Source organism: Poecilia reticulata, linkage group LG2 (genome assembly GCF_000633615.1).
Source record: "Poecilia reticulata strain Guanapo linkage group LG2, Guppy_female_1.0+MT, whole genome shotgun sequence".
Lineage (NCBI taxonomy): Eukaryota > Metazoa > Chordata > Actinopteri > Cyprinodontiformes > Poeciliidae > Poecilia > Poecilia reticulata.
Genome location: NC_024332.1, coordinates 10,184,135 through 10,196,982, shown reverse-complemented (window position 1 = coordinate 10,196,982; position 12,848 = coordinate 10,184,135). Strand labels below are relative to the sequence as shown.

General features: G+C 40.5%; 1 protein-coding gene across 1 annotated transcript in view; it reads right to left on the bottom strand.

The window, feature by feature from the left end:
* The window catches only part of pudp (pseudouridine 5'-phosphatase), a 21,167-nt gene that overhangs the window by 919 nt on the left and 7,400 nt on the right, over nucleotides 1-12,848 (bottom strand). The window lies entirely within an intron of this gene.

Below are 12,848 nucleotides of genomic sequence, written 5' to 3'. Positions count from 1 at the left end.
CACACACACACACACACACACACACACACACACACACACACACACACACAACAGTCTATGTATTTATGAAAAACAGCAGTTTCAGTTTAGACGTATTGGAACTGATGAAGATCATGATGATGATTCTGTTCTGTTTCTAAACCTTCACCTTAAATTAACTTTTTGAGGCAGAAGTAGAGGAATGTTGCACATTTTTATAAAATATATCCACCAAATTGCTCTGTGTGTCCCACACCAAGCCTGTCAGATCCTGGTTAAATTTGTAAATTGTATTTTACTGTATTATATTTGATCAACTTCCTGGTCCAGTCAGTCTAAGTACAGAAGCTAAGCTCAAAGGTCATGAGTTGAACTTAACAAATTTCTAATATCGTTAAATGAGATGATACAAAAACTGTGGAAATTGATTATATTCACATAACCAATCAAACGTTTAGTTTACATATTAGATATTAATCTGTTTCTTGGTCACTTTCAGACAAAAAAGCAAAAGAAAAAACACAATGCTGAAAACAAAATAAGACAAAACTAGTACAAAAACAAACAATATTTAATCTCCTGTCAACACAAAGAGTTGGCTGAAAAAAACCTTCACTTTCTTATTCATGGAGCATCATCCAAATCAAAGCTGCAGAATCTTTCCTGTTCTAAAACATTTCTCCACTCATAAAAGAAAACATAATCAAACCTTACTGTGATTGTTTAGCAAATGATTTTTATACATTATTTTTAAATGTCACAAGTGAAAAGCACAGTTTGATGCAAAAAATAAGACGTTTTCTAAGCACTCTTGTTCTACAGATGATCAATCTTCGTGTCATGCTTGATCACATCATCATCATACTAAAAACATGAAATACTCTTTAAATCTTGCAGATATTTCTGTAAGTTTTTCACCCAAATGTCTTAGTGGACACTGTTAATCTGTCCTCTTTCGCTTTTAAACAAACTGTTGCAGAATCTGATATAAACAAACCCAGCTTGGATAATTACAGACCAGTTTGTAAATGACCTTTGAATTCAAACTTTTGATAAATACCAATCTGTGTTGGTATTTATTCTGTAATGCAGCAGGCAGTGGAGAATTTCCTGTTTTTGTCTAGTTAGTGCAGTTGGACCTTTCACCAGTCTGACAGCGTTGATCACATCAATTTAATTAACATACTGCAGACTATTTGTTCTTTCATCTTTTTATTCCTGCTTAAATTTGTATGTTCCGTCTTTGTGACTGCTGATTTCTCTTTATGACAGAAGTTTAAATATAAATTTGTTACTTTCATACAATAGCATCTCTTAATCCCCAGTGATGAAAACAGTTAACACTGATATTACTGAAGCACAATGCAAAGTCATGATGCAGTAGAATAATAAATACCACCTCACTGGTCTCAGTATACATGCATTATTCCTCAATTTAGACTTATGAATTAATCAGAACACTACATAGCATCACTAGGAACCCTTCTGAGGTGTCAGTCATGTCACAATGCCATGGAAACAACCTCCTCTAATCACTCTTCCTCCCCTTCACCAAGCGCTTTGCTAATGATCCATGCACAATTATAAGATATTTACATGGAACTGATCTGATTCTGCAGGGAAGGCCTTATAATCCTCACAATATTGGACCCAACAGAGTGCCTTAGAAACATAATTATACCACCAAAACATTTCCACATTCTGTCACACTCTAACAACAAACTTTTATTAACCCAAACCCCATTTTATTGGGGTGTTACAGTCCAGATCCACACAATCAGTTTAGCATTTTTACGACTGAAAATCAACCAGCATTGAGAAAGAAAGTGCTACAAGTCATGTACAGGAAACAGCAAACAAATGGAAGAAGGTGCTCTGACCAGATGAGACCGAAATTTACATTCAGTCTAATGTGGAAAACATTATGTGAGATTGAAGACAAACACCCTCAAAGCACCATCCCACCATGAAACATGGTGGTGGCAGTATCATGGTCAAAGCTAATGGAAAGATGGATGAGGCTGATACAGTAATACGGTGGACCCTCTTTTATTTGTGGTTCACTTTTCGCAGGTTTTTCTGTGGAATGTAACTCCAACTTTAAAATGTGCCTACTGATGGATTTTTTTCATATCCCAGTTCAAAAGAATCCAGAGAGGGAAGATGAGATACCTGGGCGCCATGACACTTGACACGCTATTAGCTTTCAAGCAAACACTACAGAGAATCTTTGTTCTACCGGTTATGTCCTTAATAATAACATGTCTGCACACTTTGTGCATACGATGCAAACAACTTTTTGATTAAAGTGGATTGGAGCAGCTCATTTTCTGGCCATTTCTAATGGGTTTGGGTTGCTTACATCTAGATTTAGCTTACATGTCCCCATGAACCTATAATGTAGTTTTATGGGGACTTATAACCTAGGTCCCCATAAACCCATAACCCTATAGGTCAAGCCATGCTCTGACCATGATACTGCCACCCATAGCAGCTAGGGCCCCATAAACAGACAAATCAAATTGTCTTTTTTTTCTCAGTATAAAAGAAAAGAAATACACTTAAAAAAGGATTTTTCCTGAATTAAAAATAATCCTTTCAGTGTTCAGCATCTGTGGCAATACTAGAAAACTGATGTTTTCCATCCAATCTGGTTGAATCTGAAGAGCAGAAACTTGTGCTAAGCTGCTCCAGTCATTACCCAAAGACCTACAGCTGGAACCGCAGTCAAGGTAGATCTTACAAAGATTTGATTCGGGGGTTGGATAAAACACATTTTTGGAAAAATAAGGAACAAAACATGAAAACCATCCATCTTTTTCTTCCAGTTTCCAATTATCCACAACCTGGTGTTCATCTGTCAGAAACTAAATATACTGAAGTCTGTGCTTGATTTGTGACTAAACAAGATAAAGTTCAGGGAGTGCAGTATCTGCGTCATGAAAACACACATGTATGGAATACAAATCAAAGATGTTGTTTCTACTAATGGATACTAAAGAAAGACAGCAGCCATAATCACCATTGTCACTACAGCCAGGATGCATGACTGATACATGATGTAAAACGAACCCATATACATTTTTCTCACACAGAACACTCTATAATTATAGATGACAATGTGTGTTTATGTGTTTAGGAGCAGCAGCACATAAATGTCAGTGACAGATTGCTCATTGCCTTTTTTAAATGATCCCAGAGCCTGAGGTAGAGTGAGTGAAGGACGTGTAACGTTCCTTTAATGATGTAAAGAACACAAAAACCTGAGTACGGATGATGGACAGGAGCATCCAGGTGGAGTCAGAGGGTTTTGCCCTCATCCAGACCAGTTTTAATGTTTGCATGCAGCAAAAATGGATGTGACATAGTACAATGATTGCTGTTAATTCAGACTAGGTTGAAAAATATACAAGTCAAGAAAAAAGAAAATATAGCCAAACAGAAGCAGGAAATGACATGACTGATATTCACAAACTTCACTGATTATTAGATGACGCACATCAATCATCTATACTGTCTTGAAAAACTATTCTGACTTTGCAATGTGAAAATATTATGACCGGGTTTAACGGGCATTGAAGGAAAAAAAGGAGTGAATTTCCACCAAAAATGTAAAGATTAAACTCAGATTGTTTGATTGTAAATATGTGAAATTAATCTAGATATTTCTGAGCTTTTTTGGCAAAAATGTACTCCTCCGTAGCCACATTGTGGTTTTCCTTTGAACCACATTGGATCTAATACTGCCTCAAATAGTACACATTTTTTTCAGCAGATTTTGAGAAAGGGTTAAAAATCTTGCACTGTAAAAATAAAATAATAAATAAATAATGTTGCTGCTAATCAGTGGCCTAAGGGTTAAAATTTCTATAAACAAATACTCTGTTTTTAATGGACATTATTTTAGAAGTTAAGCAAACATACTGGCTTTTAAAGGGTTAAAAGTAAAAAAAAAAACTGTTACTGCTGATAATATTTCATGGTAAAGTCATTTTTTTATATTGGAAAAACCCCCAACAAGATGTAGCCATTTTTCCCCTTATGGTTAAATCCATTACATTAAGTTTTAGAGCTTTTTCTGCTCTTTCAAAAACATTTCCATCATAAAACCATAAAGATGATCAATATTCTGAGATTCCTCTGATCATCCCTGAACCACAAATTGAACCACCAACATTCGTTAAAAAGAATCAATACAGCATTGCAGAACCAAAGAAGGCCTGCAGTGGAGCAAATCAGATTCCACATACAGCGTTCCACTTAGAATAAGTGTCAGAAAACTACTAAAACATAAAATATATCAGTGGCTTGTTACATTTATTTCTATTTTAGGCATACCACTGAAGTGAAAAAGTGTGAAAAACTACAGCAAAAATAAATAGATTTTAGCGACCAGATAAGGTGATCCTGCTTATCTTTAATTGTAATTAGTCTGGTTCTTTATCACCTCATCATGTCATCAGCCACATTTCTGACACATTAGCTAAAACAGGATCTAAATTTTTTTTAAACTTTAAGGTGACAGTTCCTAATCAGAACCAGAGGAGACGTCTGCCTGGCTGAAATGTGTTTGGGGTTATTTCAAACATTCTGCCTATAAAGCTTGGAACTTATCAGGAATTAATTACGGATCATTTCTGAAGCTTGTTGATTTTTCAGCTCAGAGAAAGCGATCATTACAGAATGTCACATGTGTTGAACAGAGAAACAAACAGTTTATCCGGACAGATCTTTAAAGATTGCAAGTTGTTGACACTTAAAAAGCATCTGTTGCTCTTTGGATTCATGTTAAATAATATTTCATTGGCCATATTATTATTCCCTCTGGTTTTGAATGATGTGCAGCTGGGATGGTTTTTGCTATTACTCTTTTACTTTCAGAGAATTTTGATGCATTGCAAAACTGTGATAAAAACACAACCTGACAGTATTATCACATTTTATTTTTATTATTTTCCCCACTATTTTTTCCATGAGACTATCAATATATCATTAAATTAAAAAATATGATTAAATACAGTTACTATGAGTAGTTTATATAAATCACACTTCTTTAAGCCTGTTTCAAATGGGAATGTTTTTCAAGAACAGTATTTGTGTTTGTGGGGCTATGATTGCTGCTACTAAAAAAAGTAATACATATTTTGTATCGTTTTATTGTTATTACAACAGTATGAAACAATATTACGATAAAAATCACAGTCCATATAAGGTGGGATACAGAAAGTTGTAACTCTAGGAAATGGGATTTGGTTCTAAGGTTTCCATACAAAGTAAAGCAACATTGAATTCATTATGGAAAACTGCCGGATATTTTAATTTCAGCTCCAGTTTGAGCTTCATCTGAATTCACTAAGTAACTGCAATAAACAGCAAACATATTTTTATTAGGAGATAATGTGCCAGTGAGCCGAGTTTAAACAGAAAGCATATGGTTCGGAGTAAATCCCTCAGACAGCCCTGGGTATTCATCAAATATCATAATTGAGCTAAAATGAGTGTCTGGGAAATCTCACCGCCACCCAACTTCCTCTGCTGGGCTCATGATCTGTGTGGGACCCTGCAGCCGGATTTACCCACTTATTTAAAGTCTGAGTGATAATGAATAAAGCTACACAAAATGCAAGGACAGGGCGAGTTTTTTTCAAATAAAAGTAAGTAAAGTCAAAGGCATGAAAGTTATTAACAACTCACTAAATGTCAGAGCTGAAAACTTCCATCCTAATCAGTTTTTGTGTTATGTGGAGCCTGTCATTGAGTTTCACAACTTCTAACATTTTAATTCTTCTGGAATCATACAGTCATACAGGGACCTGACAGCCTGTATCAAAGGGCCCGGTACCCCATACTCCCAGAGAACCTCCCACAAGGCCCCCCTGGGGACACGGTCGGGCATACTTGTCGAACGCCTTCTCCAAGTCCACAAAACCCATGTAGTCTGGTTGGGCGAACTCCCATGCACCCTCCAGGACCCTGCTGAGGGTGTAGAGCTGGTTCAGTGTTCCACGACCAGGATGAAAACCATACTGCTCTTCTATCCGACGGACCCTCCTCTCCAGGACCCCTGAATAGACCTTACCAGGGAGGCTTAAGAGTGTGACCCCCCTGTAATTGGAGCACACCCTCCGGTCCCCCTTTTTAAACAGGGGGACCACCACCCCAGTCTGCCAATCCAGGGGAACTGCCCCCGATGTCCATGCGATATTGCAGAGTCGCGTGAGTCAACACAACCCAACAACATCCAGAGCCTTAAGGAACTCTGGGCGGATCTCATCCACCCCCGGGGCCCTGCCACCAAGAAGCTTTTTGACCACCTCGGCGACCTCGTCCCCAGAGATTGGAGAGCCCAACCCAGAGTCCCCATGCTCACCTTCCTCAACAGAAGGCATGTTGGTGGGATTGAGGAGGTCTTCGAAGTATTCTGCCCACCGGCCCACAACGTCCCGAGTTGAGGTCAGCAGCACACCATCCCCACTATAAACAGTGTTGGTGCTGCACTGCTTCCCCCTCCTGAGACGCCGGATGGTGGACCAGAATCGCCTCGAAGCCTTACGGAAGTCTTTCYCCATGGCCTCTCCAAACTCCTCCCACGCTCAAGTTTTTGCCTCAGCGACAACCCGAGCCGCATGCCGTTTTTCCCGCCGGTACCCATCAGCTGCKTCTGGAGTCCCACAGGCCAAAAAGGCCCGGTAGGACTCCTTCTTCATCTTCACAGCATCCCTCACCGAAGGTGTCCACCAACGGGTTCGAGGGTTGTCACCGCGACAGGGACCAACAACCTTGCAGCCGCAGCTCCGATAAGCCGCCTCGGCAATGGAGGTACGGAACATGGTCCACTCAGACTCAATGTCCCCCACCTTCCCCGGAACGTGTTCGAAGTTCTGCTGGAGATGGGAGTTAAAGCTCCGTCTCACAGGGGACTCCGCTAGACGTTCCCAGCAGACCCTCACTACACGTTTGGGCCTGCCAGGTCTGACTGGCTTCCTCCCCCACCACCGGAGCCAACTCACCACCAGGTAGTGGTCAGTGGACAGCTCCGCACCTCTCTTCACCCGAGTGTCCAAGACATACGGCCGCAGATCCGATGAAACGATGACAAAATCGATCATCGAACTGCGGCCTAGGGTGTCCTGGTGCCAAGTGCACATATGGACACCCTTATGCTTGAATATGGTGTTCGTGATGGACAATCCGTGACAAGCACAGAAGTCCAACAACAGAACACCGCTCAAATTCAGATCGGGGGGCCATTCCTCCCAACCACAACCCTCCAGGTCTCACTGTCATTTCCCACGAGCTTTGAAGTAGAACAAGGGAGTCCCCAGGAGGGGCACTCTCCAGTACCCCCTCTAAGGACTCCAAGAAGGGTGGGTAATCTGAACTGTTGTTCGGCCCGTAAGCACAGACAACAGTCAGAACCTGTCCCCCCACCCGTAGGCGGAGGGAGGCTACCCTCTCGTTCATCGGGGTAAACCCCAAAGTACAGGCGCCAAAATGGGGGGCGACAAGTATGCCCACTCCTGCCCGGCGCCTCTCACCGTGGGCAACTCCAGAGTGGAAGTACGTCCAGCCCCTCTCAAGGAGACTGGTTCCAGAACCAGAGCCATGCGTCGAGGTGAGGCCGACTATTTCTAGCAGGAACCTCTCAGCCTCGCACACTAGCTCTGGTTCCTTCCCCACCAGAGAGGTGACGTTCCACGTCCCAAGAGCCAGCTTCTGCAGCCGAGAATCAGACCRCCAGGGTCCCCTCCCTCGGCTRCYGCCCRTARCACAATGCACCCGACCCCTTTGGCCCCTCCGACAGGTGGTGAGCCCATTGGAAGGGGGACCCACGTCTCCTCTTCGGGCTGAGCCCGGCCGGGCTCCGTGGTTAAAAGCCTGGTCACCAGGCGCTCGCCATCGTGCCCCACCTCCAGGCCTTGCTCCAGAGTGGGGCCACGGTGACCGGCGTCCGGGCGAGGGAACGCCAGATCCAAAGTTCGTTTCCATCATATGGGGTCTTCGGGCTGCGCTTTGTCTGGTTCCTCACCTAGGACCTGTCTGCCTTGGGTGACCCTACCAGGGGCATAAAGCCCCAGACAGCATAGCTCCTAGGATCATTGGGACACTCAAACCCCTCCACCACGATAAGGTGGCAGCCCAAGGAGGAGCAGCTTTTAGTAGTAGTATTTTAATTGATTTTAAATTAAATCGATATAACAGATATCTCGTCAGTCTGCTGATAATGCACAGACTGCTGCCTGGAATGGAGGAAATTAGGAAACATTAATCTAGGAACTGTAATTTCATACAGTTAAAACTTTACGACAATACCTTTCCCATTTTATTTTGACGAATTTCAATAAAACGAATGGAGTCATAAGCGAGTGTCTGGGATCCAGAGAGAGTCTCCTGAAAATCATAAACCTTCCTTCTTTGCAGATTACAGTGTCAATCCTTTATTACATGAAACCTTTTCAACCCCTGATGGTTTAAGGAGGATGAAAGTGTACATACGCACGAGGTTAGGGCGGGCCCAGAATAATAGTTGCTGCTTTGTTGCAGCATCATTATCTGCACATCTGAAGCTCTTATGGCCAGAAGGGAATTCTCTGTCTCTTTCCACTCTGTGTGAAAACCTTCTCCTGCTTTACTATCGTTCAGTGTGAGCAATTTATAAATCACTTCTCCTTCATGAGGTCGCGCTGAGGGAAATCGGCTTTTAATGGAAGTTGTATGACATTACTTTCACACAGACCGGTAAGATGCAGGTTAATTTGAAAATCATTATGTTGTGATTAAGAGCCAGTGTGATAATTATGACTTTCTTACCTGTCATTTACAGTCACAGGTGAACTGCTTGCCTGGAAATTCACAAAATATTTTTACATTTGGAAACTATATGAACAGATAAGGTTTGAGATGTAAATAAATACATCACTATAGGCATTGAGCAATAATCAATATTCATTTAAACTCCTTGATGACAAGAGTCTGATCACCTAAAGCTGTGACTCTTTCTATTAAAGTGAACTTGAAACCACTTGGACCACTTTTTGGAGTTATTGGTCACATTTTTCCTCTTATGTGGAATAACTTTTCTTACTGTATTGTATCTTATGATACTTTGACATAATAAGTTTTAGAGTCAAAAGAATAACCAGAAAAACTGCACGACAGTCTGTAAAAGAATCATAATATGATTACAACACACAGCCCCAGGAACACTTAATTAGTTTCAGAGTCAACTGTACTTAAATCTAAGTACTTAAATCTGGATTTAATAAAAAATACTACACAACATTGAAAACGTTTAGAAACATTTTTAGTGCAGTCAGAAACAACCGTCTCAGAATCAATCCTTAACTGCAAGGATTAGAGAAAAAGATGCAGGTGCTGCCAGCTGTTTTAGCTAGCTAGTAAAACATGGGCTAAAGAACTGAAGTTGATAGACAGCAACATCTAACTTCCTTTAGATATTTAAACTTACACTGGTAATGATGAGTCACAGCTAATAAAGCAACTAATGTATGGTAAATGTTACCTAAACAACTAAGTCATTCTTTTTTTGCTTAATAATTTAATAGTGGAGCCTATAATGTGTAATCATGTGTTGTCAGAATGAGTGATGAGCATTGTGAGCATTGTGAAAGGAACTCATTGAATGTCCGCAGCCTGCTGAGGGATAACTACTGGGAAGGTTTATCAAAAAAGAAATAGTCAATTCAGTGTTGAAACTGTAAAGCACATTTCCTAATTACACCTGATTTAAATATCTGGATCATCAAGACTTCCCCAGGTGCAATGCTCTGTATGATTAATGACAGACAACCAACTGGTTCCTTTTCGCTCTCTTCATCAGTCTGAGCACAAACTAGTTCACTTTCATTTTTCATTAATCTTATTCCAGCCTCTGAGCAAAGCTTTAGAAAAATAATCTGTCTCACTAACGGCTTTGGAACAATGTGAAAGACATTTACTTTTCAATCAACCCAGACATCAGAAGCTAAAGGACCTGGACTTCTATTAACAAGCTTGGAAATATAACTACATTATGATCTATAATTACAATCATTATTCATCACCTTTCCTTTTGATTGAAACCGACAAGGTAAATGCACACAGAATAAAAGCAAATTTCACTTATTGCCACGGATTGTGAACTGGATTTAGGACTGTCCTTTGACTGGACCATTTCAACGCTTGACTGTACAGATGAGTCTAAAACTAAATTATTAGGACACCAGAACAGAGGGCACTCTGGGCCTAGACCAAGTAAAGCTTTCCAGCAAAAGTAGCCCATGCCATCTATGAAGTATAGAAGTGGAGGTATTATGATTTTGGAATGTTTTGCTGCAGCAAGACCTGATCAGCTCAGTTACTGAGTCCAACATTAATTCTACTGTCTATCACAAGGTGTTTAAGGAAAATATGAGGCCATTTGTAAAAACAACTAAACTAAATCCGAACTGGACCTTTCAACATGGCAACAACCTAAAGTACACCAGGTAATTCACTAAACACTGGCCAAGAATTAAGAGATGGAAAGGTGTAGTCCTAGTCAAAGCCCACATGTGGATCTCACTGAAATGCTGTGTGAAGTCAAAATGATCTGAACATACAAGAAACTCTTCAAACATTTCCAAGTTAAGAGAGGAGTGGGGCAAACTGTTAGAGTTGGTAGATGGAGACAAGAAACATCTTCTTCCAAAGAAGGAAGGACTGCCAGCGAGGACGTAGTAGTAAAACAAGGTTAGTATTTTGTGTTTACCTAAAGTTAAATGAATTTTCCAGAATGTCTCCATTTATCAATATGACTGTTGTTCAGTTTTCTCTACCCCATCATATCTCCTGTGGCTTCCAGTGATAATTGACTTTTCATCAGAATTGAATCAGAGAAGCTGATTATTCTCTATGCTGACTGTTACCACTTCATGGCTGCTTTTTCTCTTCTGCTAGCAGTTTTTCCACTGCTTGCTCTCCTTTTCTTTCCCTCCAACTCATCCTCGTCTCTTGTAGCTCATGCTTTTTTCTCTCCTTTGCCACAAAGTGGAAGTCAGAGGGTGACGCTTCATCTGTTTTCCACTAAACGCTGCGTCAATCCACCCTCTGAGCTGCAGTTTCATATCTCATCAAGAAAAATGCCAGTTCTTACTACGGTTGGCTGCGGATTGAAGAAAAAAAAATCAGGTGCATCATGCCACAGGCTGGACGCGTTTGCAGCAAAAGCCTTTCATGCAAGAGGACTTAGCATAAATATATCAGCCAGGATCCAAAGGTTTCTTTGCATAAATGCTCAAAACCTGAAAGATTAAATAACTGCAACATGACTGTTTGTAAGTCACAAATATAAAGCTTTATTTCATCATCTAGGGAAATTTAACTGACATGAAATCAGACCAAAGTTATCTTGTTAAAACTCTGTTAGGATTATCAACATCACTTACATCTGATACATGACAAAACAAAGAGGGACAGAACTTTTCATTTTCTTTAAAGTCAGATGTTTTCGTGCATCTTTTTTTCTGTTTAGTAGAGTTACATTTAAATGGTTTGATTTAGAGTTAAATGCTGGTAATTTGGTCCATTCCTCCAGACAGACCTGGTAGGACTTTGCAGCCTCTTTGCTCACTCACCTTTGCATTTCTGCCCTCTAATGTTCTCTGGGACTGAGATAAGATGAAAAATAACAAAAATATGTTTAAAAGCTACATTAAAATGACTGAATATCTGTCTGAGATCTTCCTTCAATATTTACACATGTTCTTTCCATGTGATCCATTTAGTCACTCCGTCTTTAAAACAACCCCACAAAATGACTTACTTCACAGTAAGATGGTGTTTAAATGCTGGTCATAATGTACTGATGGTCATTATGACCAAGCACTTCATTTCAGTTCTATCTGACCAGAGGATGTCTCTAAAAGTGAGGTCAAAGTGCAAATTGCCCTTTTCTATTTCTGTTGGAATAATTAATGGCTTCTCTAAGCAGCCTGTCAGTTCATGTTGCTACAGGACTTATCACATTTCTCTCCTCTCTTGCAGTTTCACCAGTAGCTTAACACAGTCTTTAACTTTTGTTCTGATGTAAATGTTCACATTTTACAACAAAATCCATTCACTTCCGGGTCACAGAATCAATCTTCTTTGTTAATGTCAGGATGGCTAGACGTTCCCACGCTTGTTATATTTGATAATAACTGAACAGATGGATGAGAAAACCTTCAGACATCTGGAAATCCTCTAGTAGAAATGTCTTCTTGTTCTGATATTCAGCGTATATAACCAGAGCAGATCATCCTAACTGACCTAAAACAGTCAGTCGTATTTAACGTCATAAAATGAGAAGCAAAAGTTGAGTATTTTTATCTAGTGCAAATAAATACCTGCACTCAACTCAACATTTGAAGGAATCTTGATATATTCACTCAACTAGAGATGTGCCGATCGATCGGCCACCGATCATAATCGGACGATTTCTGTGAAAAGGTCTATGATCGGTGATCGGTGATCGGTCTCTTGTTGCCGATCACACAAACCGATCACCTGCATCTCATTTCTCAGCCTGCCTCTGCAGCTGGTCTCCTCTTTCCTTCACTCTGCGCAAACGCACAGCAACAAATCCTAAGCGATGTGGAACTATAACGCACTGAGTGAATGGGGAAGTTGTGAATGCGTGTTGTGGCGGAAAATTGAAGCAGGTCAWAATGCATCAACACAACGAATCTAATACGACATAAAAACAATACTTGACGGAGTTTGGCTACATCGAGGCTCACTGCAGTAAAAAAGACATGGAGGATCAGATAGCAGGTAAAGCAGCGCACAGCTACAAACACTCACCCGGATTAGCATGACGGTCAAAAAGCTAAACAAATAACCCGCAAAAT